This window comes from Procambarus clarkii, chromosome 46 (genome assembly GCF_040958095.1).
Source record: "Procambarus clarkii isolate CNS0578487 chromosome 46, FALCON_Pclarkii_2.0, whole genome shotgun sequence".
NCBI classification, from domain to species: Eukaryota; Metazoa; Arthropoda; class Malacostraca; order Decapoda; family Cambaridae; genus Procambarus; species Procambarus clarkii.
This window is the reverse complement of record NC_091195.1, coordinates 8,169,698-8,190,007: the sequence shown is the minus strand read 5'-3', so window position 1 is coordinate 8,190,007 and position 20,310 is coordinate 8,169,698. Positions and strand designations below refer to the sequence as shown.

At 44.0% G+C, this 20,310-nt stretch overlaps 1 protein-coding gene and 1 long non-coding RNA gene across 2 annotated transcripts in view; both read left to right on the top strand.

Annotated features, from left to right (window-relative positions):
- LOC138350632 (uncharacterized) overlaps positions 1-20,310 on the top strand; it is a 199,898-nt gene that overhangs the window by 46,008 nt on the left and 133,580 nt on the right. The window lies entirely within an intron of this gene.
- The window catches only part of LOC138350634 (uncharacterized), a 32,576-nt gene continuing 31,991 nt past the window's right edge, over positions 19,726-20,310 (top strand). Inside the window, exon 1 of the long non-coding RNA XR_011222168.1 lies at positions 19,726-19,802. This is a non-coding gene — a long non-coding RNA (uncharacterized lncRNA). The remainder of the gene's footprint in view (positions 19,803-20,310) is intronic.

Below are 20,310 nucleotides of genomic sequence, written 5' to 3'. Positions count from 1 at the left end.
TTTTGCTATCGTTGATCTCATTTTCTGCCGTGTGTATCTGATTTTGAATCAGATCTTGGCGATATTTTATCGTGATGGCTTGGTTTCTTGCTGCTGGGTCGTGCGTTTTAATATTAGTATATTTTCGTAGCAGTCTTTCTTGTAAACATATGTTGTTGAATATGACTGAAAGGGCGAGATTAATAGTTCTAACACGAATCTTCTCAATATTTCTTACGTTCTTCTTCACTGTCGAGTTAACTCCTCCACAGTTACAGCCCCGTTCCTGTGCCAGGTAAGTTCACTACGAGTTCACCATAGCCCGTGCTACTTGGAACTTTTTGTTCCCAGTAGTGAATCTTAAACAACAACTACAACGACAAACACCTCAACATCCTTACAGATCGACATCGCCACAACACCGAAACCAGGATCATCAAGAAACTGACAGCATTATATGGAGGACCTATGGCGATTCCACGATTCAGAGAAGGCTTCTTAAAGCCATCTTAAAGCATAGTCTTGCACTTGTTGATATTAAAAAGCATTTGCCAGTCTTCTGATCATTTGTGGCGTTCATGTATATCACTTTGTAAGGCTCCAATATCATTATGATTTCCCACTTTGTCAGAAGTCTTTGTGTCATCTGCAGATTTGATGATGTGGTTTTGTAATATTCTCATCTATGTCATTAATGAAAATGACAAAAAGGGTTGGCCCCAAAATTAATCCCTAAGGCACCCCACTCACCACATTTCTCCATTCAGATTCATTCCCATTTAGCACGATCAGTCAGCAGATTTATGCTGAGCTTTCTGCCTTTTTTTGCAAATATGGGAAACATTTGCATATTTTCGTTAAAGAGGGGACTATTCTATGGTCTAGAGATTTTGTGAAAATTAATTTCATTGGTAGTCATAGTTCTTCTGCTAGTTCCTTTATAACTCTTGATTGGATTTCATCCAAACGAGGGGTTTTTGAGTCTTTGTTTGTCAATGTTTTTATGAATATGTCGCATGTTATGGGTAAAACCCAAAATTCATTCCCCCTCACCTACTTCAAACATTTGTGTGGGTGATGGGATGTCATCTAACCTTTCTAGTATGAACACTGATGTAAAATATTAATTTAGAGTGTTTGCTGCCCTTTTGTCGTCCATTATAACTCGGTTAGTTTCATCTATTAAGAAGTCCTACGGGGTACTTTGTTTTGCTTCTACTTCTTATATAAACATAAAACGATTTTGTATCTTTCTTTATGTTTATGGCAAGTTTTCTTTCGTAGTTTCTTTTGGCTGATTTGATTTTCTGGGTAGCCGAGTTTAGTGCCCTTTTTGTGTATCACATAATAATAATAATAATAATAATAAAATGATGTTCATCGTGGATTTATACGTTCAGCAGAGGTTCTGCTTGGTTATCAACGCTCATTTTACGTCCCGTGTCATTCATCTTGTTCCCTTACTTTACTTTCTCCTTTTTGGCACATATTTTTGAACGATTTCTGTGATAATTCTCTTGAAATTTTGCCATGATGTTTCCCTGCCATGTTCACCTATCAGCTCCCTCCAGGAGATGTTTCACAGTTCTCTCATTCCTTGATAGTCTCTGCGATGGTAATCTAGGAATTCATTATGGTTTACCTTTATGTGGGTTTCTATATTCGTAGTCCACCTTAAAATATGGTGATCTCATGAGTGGCTTAGCTTTTCCTCCACCTGAATTTGATCAATGATGTCCTCTTCTAAAGTTAGCACAAGATCTAGAACGCTGCTACCTAATGTGGGCTCTACCACATGATGTATAAGAAAGGAGTCATGTACAAGGTCTAGAAATTGTTCTCCTTCTGGTTGTGATGTTAGATTTTCCCAATCTATGGTTTCATGGTTAAAGTCCCCTATTATTAGTGTTTCGGTTTCTGATGCAGCATTGATCACATTATGCAGATCCATAACTTCCTCTGCTGCTGCTGCTGTGTCAGCCCTGTAGCATATTCCCACTGTCATTTTGCTTGCATCTTGAGTTAGTATGTTGCACCATACCGACTTTGAGGATCCCATGGTGTTCAGTTTCTCATTGTTGGCTGCATCTAGGTCCTCTTTCACTTGTAGCATTACCCCACCTGCTCTTGTTGTTCTGTCCTTTCTGAATGGTGGGTGGTATCCAAGGAGAAAGAATTTCCCCTCTATTATGTCCTCTCGGTCCCATGTTTCCCTGATGCCAATGATGTCAGGATTTTCAGCCTCAGCAAACGCACATAATGAGTCAAATTTATTCACTAGGCTTCTGGCATTTCTGTAAAAACAATTTAAACTCCTGATGCTGTTCCTGGGAAGGGCTGGGAGATTGCTCCCGTATTTATTATTGTGGAGGCGGTCTTCTAGGGGCTAGTAGGACCGATCACGTGGTGAGACACAGATATGTTATAATATCAAAGACAGGAGCCCACCTTGAGCTGTAGTCTTCCGGTGAGATGGTAGAAGCGATGCTCGGCTTCTCGGGGGATATAGGATGGACGAGGTCCTCAATATAGGGTAACCCAATTTCTAGGAGGGGCGGGGGTAGCAGGTCTACACGTGGACCGGTGTAGTTCTCTACTATCTCTCTCTCTCTCTCTCTGCCCCCAGGCATGCGCGGGAAGGTGCGCACAGTCATCTCGTCCGCCAATCAGGATCCCAGCTCTGCCTAAGATATACAATGCTCCCACTGGCGGGCACTTTGAATGTAGTTCCCTCCACATTACTCTACAAAGACTGAAGGTGAAGTCTTCTCTCTCTGGTTGGGATTTTTTTATTTCATTATTGCGTTTCCATTCTATCTCACTTCCTTTCTAATATATTCGTTCTGCTTGTGCTTCCTACTATTATCCTGTTTTGCCATTATTTTGATTCACTCTTAGTTGACAGCCTTTCACATTTCATCTCTTTAATTTCACTCGTATTTCTTCTCTTTCCATCTTTCATACCTCTCGTCATTTTCCATTTCCTTTCGTTCCTCTCTTTACCCAGAGACAGCTGAGTGGACAGCGCTTCGGATTCGTAGTCCTGAGGTTCCGGGTTTGATCCCCGGTAGAGGCGGAGACAAATGGGCAAAATATTTCTTTCACCCTGATGGTTCTGTTCACCTAGTAATAAATAGGTACCTGGGAAGGGAACTATCAGGGAAAAGCGCCAAGCCAATAGACTATACAGCACTTGGAAGGGGTCAGAATAAGGATTTGGGATGTGACGGGGGAAAGTAATGGTGCCCAACCACTTGGACGGTCGGGGATTGAACGCCGACCTGCATGAAGCGAGACCTTCGCTCTACCTTCCAGTCCAAGTGGTTGGGCTAAGTGTCTGGGAGTAAGACAGCTGCTACGGGCTGCTTCCTGGGGGTGTGTAACAAAAAGGAGGCCTGGTCGAGGACAGGGCCGCGGAGACGTTAAGCCTCAAAATCATCTCAAGATATCTCAAGATAACCCCCTCATCTATATGTCCCTGTCATTCTGTTTCGCCTTATTCCCTTTCACTGACCCTCGCTTTCCTGCACTTCTCTCTCCCACTCTTTGTCTCCCCCATTCCTCCTTATCTCCCTTTCTTTCCTTCTTCTCCCTCTCCTCCGCTTCTCCCTATCTCTGCGGACCGTCTCAAGTCTATTAGGCTCCCGTCAATGGACAGAGGGTCACGAGGAACATTCCTGTAAATAAACAATTACTTTTCCTATTAAGACGGGCAGTTTGCGAGTCCGGTTGGCCAGAGGTTCCAATTATAACTCGTCGCCTTTTACATTGAAGCATCATTTACAGGGGGATCCTGAAGGTTCATTTATTGGGGATCCTGAAGCTTCACTTACATTGAATTCTGAAGCTTCATTTACAGTGGATTCTGAAGCTTTATTTACAGTGGATTCAGAAGCTTCATTTACAGTGGATTCAGAAGCTTCATTTACAGTGGATTCTGAAGCTTCATTTACAGTGGATTCTGAAGCTTTATTTACTAAGAGATTTGAAACTATCTACTGGGAATCCTGAAGAGTCAATTTTAGGGGGATCTTGAAGCATCATTTACAGGGGATCTTGAAGCATCATTTACAGGGGATCTTGAAGCATCATTTACAGGGGATCTTGAAGCATCATTTACAGGGGATCTTGAAGCATCATTTACATGAGATCTTGAAGCTTTATTTACAGGGGATCTTGAAGAATCATTTACAGGGGATCTTGAACCTCATTTACAGTGGTAAGTCGATGTCACTTTTTCAGCGGAAGCTGGTCCTTTTCTTCATTGGGATCAGAACCTCTTATACAACAGGTTCAGATTACTTTGTAAATAAGAACCTAATCTTTCAATCGTGGTCCCACACAATCAACCGGAATCCATGCAATCAACTGAGGCCCACACAACCACTCAGAGCCCACACAATCAATCGTGGTCCCACACAATCTACCGAGAGCAACTCATAGAACTGGTTTCAAACAATTAACCGGCCATTAGATCATAACCGGCTGGATGTTTAATTTTAATCTTCGTAGTTTTGGCAGAGTGCTACTTTACGAGGGGAGACTATAGGAAGCAGGGGAGAGGGGAGACTAAGAACGGGATGCAAGGGGAAATGGAAAACTATTTGTGGAGGGGAATCTATTGCATGAGTGTCTATGGGAGGGGGAACTATTAGAAGGGAAATTAAGGAAAGAAGGTAATAGGGAAGGTAAGAATTATTGGAAGTGGAGATATAGAAAAGAAAGACAAAGAGGAAGAAATAAGGAAGTCGGAAATAGGAATAGTTAAATAAACACATGAATAATTGAGTGTTTTATATCACGTATGTCAGACCAATATTTAAATAATGAAGCTCCAGCATGCAGCCCATATCTCGTTAAACACAAAGCTGAAGGAAGTCCAGATGTATATCATTATATTAATACCAGAGTCAAGAGGGATGAGTTGCGAGGTATAACTAAAAGAATTAAACTTCAGTAGAAGAGTCCGTGGAACCATGATTACTACATACAAAAAAGATTGATTCAGAATTAGAATAAAGGTAGATCTAACAGGTTACCTCTCTGTACTCAAGTCAAGTGAAGATGAATAATGTGTGCACTGATGTAAGTTCAGACAAGAATGAGGACACACGGAGCTAATTTCCAGAGAACAATAAGATTAAACTTATAGATATAGTTGTGCCTAATTATTATCACATTGAGCTTCCTAAGCTTTTATACTACTTAAGACTTTTAAATAAAATTAATTTAAGTAAAAGTATGCAAGGAAATTTATTTAGATAGCTAATTTACTAAAATCTAATTCCGTTGGTTAATTACAGAATAGAAGAAATACAGTAAGACACAAATACAAGTACCATCTTTTGTGTGATGTAGGAATCAAAGGTGATTCCTTATTCACCTTTGTGGAATCAATTGTATTTAGACAACTAAAATGGAATTTTCAGACTTGCTAAAGTCTGCGTTTTAACAATGTAAAATTTGAAGGTTGTATGGCAGATAATTTTCTATACATGACAGCTTCTTGAAGCTGACGAAGAGGTTAGTGGATGCTAAAGAGACGAGATGATGTGCCAGATTTTATCTAATTGTGGGTGATGTAGGGAATTTTATCCTGTTTTAAAATACTTTCTAAATACAATGATATTTACTTCCATGTCTTCAGTAGATTAGGTATATGTTATTTTGTACTTGAAAGAAAAAAAATTACCATCATCTATGAGTGCTGTCTTGCCTCGCCATCAATTCATATATCAACTCATATCACTCCATAATCACTGACAAAGCCAAAGTGGTTGGGCCACTACCCTGTCCTCCCCACTCTCCACCCAACCTCCCAATCCTTCTTCATGTTTTCCCAAAATCCTTCCCTTCCCTCTTCCATCCCCAGCTTGCCAGCTCTTTGGACATTTTCAAGTTCAAGATCTATCCCATAGTTCTTATTGGCTGAGACAGAGTGGAAAGATGGAGATCGGAGAAACAACGTGAACACTACAAGAGGGAGGGGAAGATTAAAGCAAACTGTCGTCTCAGAAGTTCCCCTAACCCAGCACGAGAGGAAACTTCTAGAGAGAGGAGGACTGACTTTTATGATAGGCCCACCAGCGCGCAAGACACGACTGGATACATTGAGCTCTTAGGCACCAGCTTGGAAAACAGTATCAACCAAATCTGGAGCACCCTAAGGCCCGACCAATGTAAGTTACAGCGGGAACCCAAAAAACTAAACTATACCTCTCCTACAGGGACCTCCACCCAGTCAAGACGAAACGAAGTTTGATGGGGCTGAAGGAGGTGATCCGCCACCTGAAGGAGGACCTCAAAAAGGAGATGGAGCGCAGACAAAATTGCAACCTGCCCCGAGAAGAGTGGGGAGCCTTGTCAACACTGAAGTCGAGAACGGACATAGTTATTAAACCCACGGATAAGGGAGGCGCCGTCGTCGTCTGGAGACGGAATAACTATACCCGGGAAATGGAACGACACCTGGCAGATACAGTGGTGTACCACACCACCGGATCACAAACCAAGACGCTGCTCTGAAGAACGCCCAGACAAGGAGCAGGAATCCAGATCACAAGCTTGGTGAAAATAAAGTCCGAGACGGGAATAGTGGGCTCATGCAAGGAAGGGCAAGGGGACTTCTACATAGCCTTTTAGTCTACCACCAATGTAACCAACCAGGAGGCCTGGTCGACGACCGGGCCGCGGGGACACTAAGCCCCGGAAGCACCTCAAGGTAACCTCAAGGTAGGTATGGTAACCATCCCACACCTTAGTCTTCTACCAAAGATTCACAAACCACCAAACGAGATCACAGGAGCGTGGCAGGGGAGACCAATGCTGAGCGGCTGCAGGGCAGGTCTACACTAACCCCACCAGCTCCATAACTGGTTGATACCTGGTTGATACCTGGTTGACGGGGTTCTGGGAGTTCTTCTACTCCCCAAGCCAGGCCCGAGGCCAGGCTCGACTTGTGAGAGTTTGGTCCACCAGGCTGTTGCTTGGAGCGGCCCGCAGGCCCACATACCCACCACAGCCCGGTTGGTCCGGCACTCCTCCAAGGAGTGCCGGACTGGTGGATTTCAGCCCTCCGAGGTTGTAATCCATTATGAAGACCCCCCCCCCCCTCCATCCATAGAATCAGCCATTGATACAGATAATGGCTCCAAAGAGCCTCCGCTTACGGGCTTACCATAGCACGTGCTGCTTGGAACTTTTTGTTCTAAGTAGCTGAATCTAAAACGATAACAACAACGCTTTCTCCTGATAGTTCTATCTACCCGAACATACCACAGAGAGAGACAGCCAAAGTGGTAGCAGTTTTCTTTGATGAAAACAGTCACAGAATTACACAACAACTACGATACGCAGGAGTATGGAGGACGCCTCTTAGACAGTTATTAGAAGTATTCGTACTCCATGTAATGAGGGACACACTGGAATTACATACTCCATGTAATGAGGGACACACTGGAATTACATACTCCATGTAATGAGGGACACACTGGAATTACATACTCCATGTAATGAGGACACAATTTGATGGCAAGGCATATAGACAGAGGAAGAGCACTGCTTAAGGAGCGTTCAGTAGTGTAGCTATTGCTGACATCTTTATGCATATAGTATTTGAAAGGGACAGATCCCACAGAGAAGACGCCCAGCAGTGTACTGCAGATATATAGCCGATATCTTTGGAATCATGGTAGGCGGATTCCCATGTCTAGAGGGCTTCTTTGCTTGGGTGAACACAGACCACGGATACACAAAATTTACCCTAGAACACGACGACCCCATAATAAATTTCCTGGACACCTCGGTGTACGTGGACGAGACAACCCAACACCTGAACACAGAGGCGTATTACAAACCTATGAACCTTCACACATACCTGAAGTTTAGGACCATCTGCTAGCCCTAAAGAAACCATTACCCTTCTCACTAGGACTATGCCTTAAAAGAATAAACAGCCAGGATGAAACCCTCTACCCTAAGCTAGACGACCTGTGGGAGATGTTTATGCACAGAGGTTTCTCTCAGGAAACGCTGAACCAACGGTTTACAACCCATTCTCGCACTTGCTTATAGTCAATATTTTGCTTATGAATAATTACAGATGCGATATACTAATTTATTGTGAATATTTGAGTTTACCTGAAAAGCTGAGGAGAAAACCAAGACCCTAACCTAACCTTCTTCGCATGTTAAGATAGGCATTTTCTTGCTTCTTAATTACAATTTGTACTTAACGTATACCTATATTGACATTACAGTTTTATAAAAATAATAAAACAAAACTAAAATATTTAAATAAATTGTAAAGTAACTTAGGATAATGTCAAATTTTGTATAAAATTTCTATTGCTTAATAGAATTAAAACGAAATTCCTAATATTTAAAACTTGTGTATAACAGATCAGGACGGGAGACATTTCCCGTCACGCAGGGTGCAGTCTCACCTCCACAGATCTCCAGTATTTGCTCTTAATACTGGTAATGGCTCAAAAGGGCCACCCCTTACGGGCTATTCATGCCCGTGCCACCTTTTGGGTGGCTTAATCTTTATCAATCAATCATCAGGAGGAAGAGTTAGTGCCTTTAAAAAAAATAAACCTTAGAATATACCACATATGTACTTATTCATAAGCCCAGAAATACCAGAGAAGAACTTCTCAGTTCCCCGGCTCCACGGTTGGAGAATAGGAGATGGATCCTCCCTATCCTGTTCTTTCCTAGTTTCGCGGGAAACTAAAACATAAACTCACAGACGTATGGACCTGGATGAGGGAGACATACAGTGATCACCCTTCATGAGAGAATGTCCCGCAAAATCTACTAATGATTGCGTCGAGGCGAGGTAAGTCCATCAAGGAAAACCTCGTCCGAGCAGGTCTACAACCCTGCACCCACGACCCGACAAGGGAGGAGGACCATGCCGAAGAAACCCGTCGAAACCTACCAGAGCAGACCTAACCTGACACTGGAGCCTGTACAACACACCAAGGTAACCGAAGTATGTGGACTGGTTAGGATGGACCTACATGCAAACAACAAATCACGTTTTACTTTAACCTTTGTTTCAACATTTTTCACTACACAAGGTTGAACACTAATAGAATGTTCATTTTTCTGACTATCATTTATCATCGATACTTCATGCTCTTCTCTACTTTCTTCTATGGCCGTTCCATTCCCCATTTCAGGTCCCGTTTCACCGCCATCTTCACCCCGTCTACCCTCCATAGCTAACTTCTCTAAAGCTTCAATTGTTCATAAGTATATTAAATAGTGCGGGGTTTAAGACCCCTCCTTGGGGGGTCCCGAGTTCCATATTTATTGTTCTGGAGACTGCTCCGTTGAAGCAGACATTGACTTTTCTCCCTGTGAGATAGTCTTCAATCAATTTCATGAGTCTCCCCTTGACACCAATGCATGCAAGCTCGTCCAGGATCGCAATCCCCTGTGCTTTGTCGATAAGATAAGATGCGCAAGACCGTAAGATTTTAAGGGATGACGAATGTTAATCTTCTTGTTTGATAAGGTGTTCACTTGAGACAGTTAAACAAGTCCCAGCTGGGTTTGGTACAAGTGACAAGAAGAACAACCCAGGGGGTTTTCTTCCTATTGGGGAGTGTTGTACATGTTGCTATGGCGGTGTGTCCACTCACAGGATGAGTGGCGCTGCCCAATACTGTCACTATGGCGGTATGTCCACTCACAGGATGAGTGCCGCTGCCCAATACTGTCACTATGGCGGTGTGTCCACTCACAGGATGAGTGCCGCTGCCCAATACTGTCACTATGGCGGTGTGTCCACTCACAGGATGAGTGGCGCTGCCCAATACTGTCACTATGGCGGTGTGTCCACTCACAGGATGAGTGGCGCTGCCCAATACTGTCACTATGGCGGTGTGTCCACTCACAGGATGAGTGGCGCTGCCCAATACTGTCACTATGGCGGTGTGTCCACTCACAGGATGAGTGGCGCTGCCCAATACTGTCACTATGGCGGTGTGTCCACTCACAGGATGAGTGGCGCTGCCCAATAAACTCGCCCCTTGGGGCAAAAATTAAAAATCGACATTTGTTTGGCACTTCTTCCACATTAAAAAAAATTCGTGCTGCTCAATATAAATATGATATGCTTGGCACTATGAAAATGCCGTATTGTTATTTTTTCGTATTCAAGGAAAAAACTCCAACTGACTGCATTTGGTTTATATAAGAACTCTTGTTTATTTCAGTTAACTCCATTCCCCAGAATATATTTACTCCCATACAGGTCCATATTTCATAGGGGTCATGGGCCTTCTCCCGGGCTCTAGCGATGATATTTATTTACAACTAGCTGTACCCGGCCACAGCAACCTTTCCCTGTCTCCCAGTCCTCCCCACCATTCCCTCCGTCCCATCCCCTCGTCCTTCCAACCATTCCCCACTACCCCGTCCCATCGTCCTCCCCACCATTCCCCCCCCTCCCCGTCCCTTTGTCCTCCCCACCACCCCCCATTCCACAATCCCCTCGTCCTCCTAACCATTCCCCACTCCACCGTCCCCCTCGTCCTCCCACTCCCCCGACCCCTCGTCCTCCCACTCCCCCGACCCCTCGTCCTCCCAACCATTTCCCCCTCCCCTAGTCCTCCCCACCATCCCCCACGCTCCTCTCCCCGTGACCTCTCCACCATTCTCGATTCCCCTTTCCCCTCGTCCCCACCATCCCCAACTCCCCCGTCATCCCCACCACTACCCCCTCTACTGTCCCCTCGTCCTCCCCAACATGCCCTACTCCCGTCTCTTCATCCTCCCCACTTCCTCGTCCGATGCATTCCCAAATGATCTGATGTTCCTATCAGAAAATTGAGAACATCAAATGTTTTGATGTTCCCATCACTGAAATAAAAGAAAAACAGTTAAAAAACGAAATGAAACAATGAAAAAATAACAAAATAAACCATTCTCACCAAATGAGCGGTATGGTAAACAACACAGCTCAATTCCAACGCAATGTCACAAAATAATTCAATCAAATTGAAAATAAATCAAAATCTATGAAAATTCAATTAATCAATGAAATCAGAAACCATTGAAATGGAATCGTAACATATTTAGTATAACGCGTGTTATACAATCATATGCTACATAAATGCCGTATAAGTAACATTATGTGGGACCATGATGGACAGTATATACATTTAGTTTCCATGTGTATTACTCACATGTATACTGTGTAGTTTCCATTTCATTGTTGTTTCTTGCATTGTCCTCTTGTCATGACATTTACTGAGATTATGGCACTGAAATGTTTTCCACCTAGACAAGCTTTCGATACACATGTTATATATATCTACTTCATTTTATATTCTTGTATACATAGGTATAAACGGTTGACCGACATCTTGAATCCTCCCTTCACCCCCCCCCCCCCCCTCTCCCCCCTTGGTGTACCGACTCGCGCCAGCGTTACCTTGTCTTACCAATACGATATCTTTGTGTACATATTTTTATTTCCTGATAAATTTTTTTTTGAGATATACAAGAGTTGTTACATTCTTGTACAGCCACTAGTACGCGTAGCGTTTCGGGCAGGTCCCTGGAATACGTCCCTGGTCCCTGGAGAATTTCCTTAGAATATTCTCGGGGATGTCAAGAGGAGTACAGGCTGGATCACGATACACTCTGTCGGCTATCATGATCCAGCATGTATCGTGATCCAGCCTGTACTCCTCTTGACATACCAGAGAATATTCTAAGGAAACTACTCCAAGCTTGTACTAAAGAGGCACCCTTCTTGGAGGAGGAGTTCTCCAAAACTCATTTTCGTAATTTCAAGGTGAAGAAAGGTAGTGAATTACTATAGAATGTATTACACATATTTATACAATTTGCACTACGTTTCGAACCTCCATGGTTCATTCTCAAGTGAAAAGAATTTTCAGAACTTGTTGATTTTATACCCGCACTGGGTCAGGTGATAAGACAATAAAGGTGAAAACATGGGGGATACATAAGGGAGGTTCCTGTTTTTGTTATTAGTACATCCAAGAATGGCAGACTGTTATTTTCACTATTTTCATGTGTAAATTGGAAAACTGACTCTCTCTCTCTAGATGGCTTTTTAGATCAATTAGTTCATCTGAGTCTTTTACTATTACGAATATGTCATCTACATAACGGAAATATACAGTTGGTTTTTGTCTGCTGCTGAAGACTCTGTCTTCGACAGTTCTCATATAAAAATTAGCAAATAAAACTCCTAAGGGGGAGCCCATTGCTACTCCGTCTATTTGTAGATACATGTCTCCTTGAGGACTGATGAAAGGGGATTCCTTTGTACATGCTTCGAGAAGACTCTTCAAGTGTGGCTCAGGTATGTCTAATTTGGGGGTGCTCTCAAGCACCCCCAAATTCACCCGGATAGAAGCCCTAAATCAGAAGATAGTAAATACAGAATATGCGGTCATATTCAATGAGACATGTTTAAAAGAAAACCTGCTGCCAGTATACACCAATATATATAATCATATATATATGATTAATTTATTAAATTTCTAATAACAAGTTTTGACTGTATACGCCTATAGGACTTTGTACTTAAACTAGAGTACAGAGTTAGTTTTTGACTTGAAGTACTTTCAAACGTAAGCTGTGATTACTTACAAATGTGTTGCTTGTGGGCGCTAACTGTGGCCTCTGGATGTGCTGCTTGTGGGCACTAACTGTGGCCTCAGGATGTGTTGCTTGTGGACACTAACTGTGGCCTCTGATGTGTTGCTTGCGGGCACTAACTGTGGCCTCAGGATGTGTTGATTGTGGACACTAACTGTGGCCTCTGATGTGTTGCTTGCGGGCACTAACTGTGGCCTCTGGATGTGTTGCTTGTGGGCGCTAACTGTGGCCTCAGGATGTGTTGCTTGCGGGCACTAACTGTGGCCTCTGATGTGTTGCTTGTAGGCGCTAACTGTGGCCTCTGATGTGTTGCTTGTGGGCACTAACTGTGGCCTCTGATGTGTTGCTTTTGGGCACTAACTGTGGCCTCTGATGTGTTGCTTGTGGGCGCTAACTGTGGCCTCATGATGTGTTGCTTGTGGGCACTAACTGTGGCCTCTGATGTGTTGCTTGTGGGCACTAACTGTGGACTCTGATGTGTTGCTTGTGGGCACTAACTGTGGCCTCTGATGTGTTGCTTGTGGGCACTAACTGTGGCCTCTGATGTATTGCTTGCGGGCACTAACTCTGGCCTCTGATGTGTTGCTTGTGGGCACTAACTGTGGCCTCTGATGTGTTGCTTGTGGGCACTAACTGTGGCCTCTGATGTGTTGCTTGTGGGCACTAACTGTGGCCTCTGATGTGTTGCTTGTGGGCACTAACTGTTGCCTCTGATGTGTTGCTTGTGGGCACTAACTGTGGCCTCTGATGTATTGCTTGCGGGCACTAACTCTGGCCTCTGATGTGTTGCTTGTGGGCACTAACTGTGGCCTCTGATGTGTTGCTTGTGGACACTAAATGTGGCCTCTGGATGTGTTGCTTGTGGGCACTAACTGTGGCCTCTGATGTGTTGCTTGTGGGCACTAACTGTGGCCTCTGGATGTGTTGCTTGTGGGCACTAACTGTGATCTCTGGATGTGTTGCTTGTGGGCACTAACTGTGGCCTCTGATGTATTGCTTGTGGGCACTAACTGTGGCCTCTGATGTATTGCTTGTGGGCACTAACTGTGGCCTCTGGATGTGTTGCTTGTGGACACTAACTGTGGCCTCTGATGTATTGCTTGTGGGCACTAACTGTGGCCTCTGGATGTGTTGCTTGTCGGCACTAACTGTGGCCTCTGGATGTGTTGCTTGTGGGCACTAACTGTGGCCTCTGGATGTGTTGCTTGTGGGCACTAACTGTGGCCTCTGGATGTGTTGCTTGTGGGCACTAACTGTGGCCTCTGGATGTGTTTCTTGCGGGCACTAACTGTGGCCTCTGGATGTGTTGCTTGTGGGCACTAACTGTGGCCTCTGGATGTGTTGCTTGTGGGCACTAACTGTGATCTCTGGATGTGTTGCTTGTGGGCACTAACTGTGGCCTCTGATGTGTTGCTTGCGAGCACTGACTGTGGCCTCTGGATGTGTTGCTTGTGGGCACTAACTGTGGCCTCTGGATGTGTTGCTTGTGGGCACTAACTGTGGCCTCTGATGTGTTGCTTGTGGGCACTAACTGTGGTCTCTGGATGTGTTTCTTGCGGGTATTAACTGTGGCCTCAGGATGTGTTGCTTTCGGGCACTAACTGTGGCCTCTGATGTGTTGCTTGTGGACACTAACTGTGATCTCTGGATGTGTTGCTTGTGGGCACTAACTGTGGCCTCTGACGTGTTGCTTGTGAGCACTGACTGTGGCCTCTGGATGTGTTGCTTGCGGGCACTAACTGTGGCCTCTGGTTGTGTTGCTTGTGGGCACTAACTGTGGCCTCTGATGTGTTGCTTGCGGGCACTGACTGTGGCCTCAGGATGTGTTGCTTGTGGGCACTAACTGTGGCCTCTGATGCGTTGCTTGCGGGCACTAACTGTGGCCTCTGGTTGTGTTGCTTGTGGGCACTAACTGTGACCTCTGGATGTGTTGCTTGCGGGTACTAACTCTGGCCTCTGGATGTGTTGCTTGCGGGCACTAACTGTGGCCTCTGATGTGTTGCTTGTGGGCACTAACTGTGACCTCTGATGTGTTGCTTGTGGGCACTAACTGTGGCCTCTGATGTGTTGCTTGTAGGCACTAACTGTGGCCTCAGGATGTGTTGCTTGTGGGCACTAACTGTGGCCTCTGATATGTTGCTTGTGGGCACTAACTGTGGCCTCTGGATGTGTTGCTTGCGGGTACTAACTGTGGCCTCAGGATGTGTTGCTTGTGGGCACTAACTGTGGCCTCCGATGTGTTGCTTGTGGGCACTAACTGTGGCCTCTGGATGTGTTGCTTGCGGGTACTAACTGTGGCCTCTGGATGTGTTGCTTGTGGGCACTAACTGTAGCCTCTGATACGTGAGCACCAGATGTTGGAACTCAGGTGCATCCAATCCCATGGTGCTCTTCTACTATCTGGGTGTAACCGATCACGTCATGCTGATTTGGGAAACGTACTTCTTGCGCTATCTGGCGCAGGAGTTCCCTGCTAAATGTACGTAGTGCTTGTGCTTGCTTTGTGTTCTCCCTGTCCTTATGTATTGATGCCTTTTATTATGTGCTTACATCATGTGTCCAGGTTGGCACGACCCGTCTGGGTGCGGTTGCTGTTTGTGTGTACTCTGTTCTATTTCATGTTATATTTACTGTGTTATACTTATTGTGTTCTCATTTATATGTCTCTATTGAACTTTCACATTTGATGTGTATTGTTTTTCACAAGGGGTTTCTGTGTGCTGTGTGTGTCCTGTTTTGTTTATGCTCTGTTCATGTGTGTAATGTGTTTCTGTTTTCTTGGTATGTCTGTTGTTGTGTTTTGTGCAGAGTATTATGTGTGTTTTTACTTTACTTTCATTTTTGTTTTGTTTTTCTTTTGTACACTTGTATTCACTGTCTTTCATTATTTTGATACCTTGGTGTTGGGTGTTTTACTTACTATGTCATATTGGCACGCCCCATCAGGGTGGTGCGGGTCTTCCTGAAGTGTGTTCCTTTGTACCATTTTTACTGTTCAATTTGCGTTTTCACATTGTGTTGTATTGCTCTGTGCACTATGTTTCTGTGTTCATTGTTATTAATGTTTTCAGTGTTTTCCATGATGTGTTACTCTGAATGTTCTGTGTTGTATTTCTCCTTTATGGTGTTGATGTTGGGTGTGGAACTTCTAATCGGTTTTATTTGGTGCTTCAGTGCCGTTTATGTTGTTTTGTTTGTTTTACAAATAAAAAGAAAAGAAAAGAAAAACGTCGTTAGTTTGTCGTAAGGCGAATTTTACTTGAGAATGGTCCAGGTCGGACCGAAACATCGTCGTTTCTTCACCTTCTGATGGGTCGTTTGGTCTATATATCTTCAGCCACATTATTGTGACTCATCGTTTGCAAACAAGCCTTACGATGAACAGAAGAACAAAATAGTTCACAAGAACGCAGATGACAGAGTGAGCACAAGGAGAACAAACTGAAAACCCTTAATGTACTGTCCACACACATCACATATAAATAAAAACCACACCCAGATAACTGCACATACAGAGAACATGACAGCACATTGGAAAGCAGAGAAAGTACAGTAAACTAAACACAATGGAATGTAATTTAATATACATAAGATAATATAAAGGCAAGACACCACACAGTAACAATGCCTTACAGACATTGACGGAATGATGTACAAAAAACATGCATTGACAAATTAACAGGAATAAAAAGGCCCTCAATGATCTATTAAACATGACATATCAACGCACAAAGTATAACTCGGTACACTGAATTATTAAGAAAACGATTCAGGCACACTGAATTCATAAGTACCAATTCACTCACTCAGGAAAAGGATCTCCAACAAGCGATGGTCGTTACATGTACTAGAAACTAGGCACCAAAATTGTTACAGGCATGAAAACACGAATTTGTAATATAGATAAAGCCCCAAACAATTGTATGGTAGGAACACTATGAACTATAATACCACATAGTGCCCAAAATTTAACACAAAATCAAAATTCAATACAATGCATAATGACACAAAACAATTCGGAACTCACGTGACATGCATTAACGTTATACAACACACCCAATCCCTGAGCAATCCCTAACACGCAACCTACTACCTTCGAGATGAAAACGCCACATTTAAACTACTCACCACCTCCCACTCTACCAGAAATCGACAGAGTGGCACTCACTAGCCCTTGACCCAACCTCTGAATCCTTCAGGAGAGACAACGTCAACACGTTCATCATCGAAACTACGCTTTTCCCCGCCACCGCACTCCACTGCTCAGAAACTTCGACACTCCCAGTAGACCCTACACTTAGAGGAGGTAGTAGTAGTAGTAGTAGGCATCCATCAGTCTCAGGAGACTATGGAGTCTCTGGTTGTGAAACTCTCTGGTTGTCGGTCTGGAGTGGCCTCTCCGTGTAGGGTCTCCTGAGAGTTCGAAGTTTCAGGGCAGTGAAGTATTCCACTTGAGGAGGTACGCCTCCACTTTAGCCATGTACATGCACCCGGACTTCCCATACCAGGTGGTGGACGCTTACCAACATGAGGGCAACGCCAGACTCCACCACACCTCTTTCTGTTCAGCACGACCTCTCAGGGCCAGTGTTCTGGTGAGACACTGCTAGGTGTCTCACCAGAACACTAGGTGTATTTAAGCTAGGTGTATTTAAGCTCATCGTGGACCGCCGCCTCCATCACACAAACACAATTCTCTACAGGAGACACCCATTAGTATCCTCCCTCTGTTGCTTGCATTCACCACTAATTCGTCAGTCCTTATCCACAAGGTTCACCACCACAACCGAGTCCACAGGGCTGAACTCTGATGCACCGGCAATAAAACAGCAGGACAACCAACTGTATCAATCGAACCATCCACCTGGTCCCCATTGGAGACCTATATATGTCTTTCCCTGCCTTGAACCTATGCATCCACATCCATCAGGCCAGTAGCAGTAGAAGCAACTGAAAGTGTCGCTGACACCCCACGTATTACATGGTTCTCACCCGGAAACTGTCACACATTCATTCCGTGCCACATCTTCGAGCGCAGGTGCCACCTCCATCGAACCCACGAGTACGACTTTGTTCTGCAAGCATCAGACTTGAAAATCCCCCATATATATTCATCTTGTCCTTTGCCTGTACCATACACAGAGCCACAAAACGTCTGGGGAGCCCACTCCTGACACAAGTAATGGCTGACCATTGTACACTATACTAAGCCGGAAACCCTGGACATAAACAGTGGAAGGCAAATCTCTTGATAAAATAACTTTCACAGTTCAGGTTCCACTTCAATACCCTTGAAATTCCCATAAGTGAAACAAACGGTTCTGGCCCATTCCTAGCACCTCTCCAAACCGCCCAATCACACTAGCATTCATAGTCTATCATTTTAAACGGAAACGGAACATCGTGAACCAACACGAAACAAATGCTGGCTGAAGTTCAATATTTGCACACACTGTGTCACTGGTGCAAGGTGAGAGGTCGGTACTCCTGGCAGGACAAGCAGACCTTCAAACTCACATAAGACATCTTCTTAAATTTTTCAGGGCTTCCAAACTTGACCAAAGAGTAACAACCGACACAGCCTGGAAGTGAGCTCGTATTATATCACAGAGCCACAGAGACGGCGGCATTATCAGGCCTGCTGGCGAACTTTAATCCAACTGTATCACACTAGCACAACACTGGGAAATGTTTGTACTGCATTGGACGCATGTTGTCTCGTCTGCTAGTCAGTGTGTGGCGCTATATTGTGCTATAGGCACTTAATATAGTCCGCATATTTACGAGACGAATATTTGAGCATTCTGATGTTTCACACATTTTATTACATAAATTTCTCAAATGACACACCATTGAATAATCCTGGATATAAAAAGAGGGAAAACAAATCAGAGATATTGATATATATATCTACATATACCTCCACAGCAACTCCTGCCACGAGGCTATAGGCCATCCAATATACTCACTTCACCACGGCCGAAGTCAGTCATATACAATCTTTTGTTTTATCCCGTGATCAGGGAAATACATTTTAACCATATTAGAAGGGATAAAAACTTTTTTATATAGCTTTATTGAGTTAAATGGCCCCCACCATGTCTCGGTGGTATGTTGCACAGTTTCCTGGTCATTAACGGGATTAATTCAAGCTGACTCCTGTAGGGGAAGTGTTACAATTAGGAAAATGAGACCAACGTAGATGAAAATGTAAACACTCCCCAACCCCTTACACTGGACGGTAGAGCGACGGTCTCGCTTCATGCAGGTCGGTGTTCAATCCCTGACCATGCAAGTGGTTGGGCACCATTCCTTTCCCCCCGTCCCATCCCAAATCCTTATCCTGACCTCTTCCCAATGCTATATAGTCATAATGGCTTGGTGCTTTCTCCTGATACTTCCCTTCCCTTTCTTCTTCCCAGAAGGAGTGTTTCCCAGGCCAGTGTTATAAGGGGGCCTGACAGCGCTTTGGAATCATACATAGTCCTGAGGTTCCGGGTTCAGTTCCCGGTGGAGGCGGAAACAAATGTGCAAAGTTTCTTTCACTCTGATGTACATTTTCACCTAGCAGTAAATAGGTACCTGGGAGTTAGACAGCTGCTACGGGCTGCTTCTTGGGGGTATGTATAACAAAAAAGAAGACCTGGTCGAGGACCGGGCCGCGGGGACGCTAAGCCCCGAAATCATCTCAAGATAACCTTCCCAAGCATATAAAGACATTTCCTTTATTGCTTCATCAACTAACTTCATTTCATTTATGGTTTAAAAACTGTTCTCTAAATATTGCAAATACATGCAAATAATAACTCTTGATATTTTCATTTCAGAGCACGGTAATTTCTTTAATATTATCAATTTTTTCCCGGGGCTTAGCGTCCCCGCGGCCCGGTCGTCGACCAGGCCTCCTGGTTGCTGGACTGATCAACCAGGCTGTTGGACGCGGCTGCTCGCAGCCTGACTTAGGCGGAATATGAGTATTTATGACTCGTATGGTCGCATCAGGGAAATTTCGCTTCATGTGTTTAACAACTTCTGCTCTGTTGAATCTAAAAATAATATGTCTGGTCATTATCAATTAGTTTATTTGCTTTCAGAGTTAGTCAAGAGAAATTTTCGGGCCAAAATGTGTGCGTGGTTCGAGGCATTGCCCTTCATCGTACTAGGTGCTAAAGGTAGTCTTATACTTTGCCAAACTTTTGAACTAAACCTTTCACATAATCTGTGTTACTTTGTGGTATAGTATTGAACACTTATAAATAAGAGCAGAGCATAAATAAATACTTAAATAAGACTTAAATACATAGCAGTCCTTTATAAAGATGAACTGAAATATATGCTAATATGATTACATTAATCTAGATTTGATTAAAGCCTAGTATTTTCAATTCCTAATGCCATCAGACTTACAGCTGTGTTTTGGGACGTCCTTAAAACAACGCCGCTCAAAGATCCTTCAAGAAAAAATAGAATATGCACATCTGTACAGCATTTATATCTGTGTGTTGTTTTAGTCCGTGTGACTGGTTGAGTTGCAGGCAGGTACTGACTGGTCTCCTGAGTTGGTCATCAGCATAGCTGCTAGTACAGGTTGGGCCACACCTGTATAAGCAGCTTTCCCTGCTAACATGGCAGGTGCTGTCACCGTGGTGGTACAGGTTCCCCACGTGTGTTAGTGGTAGC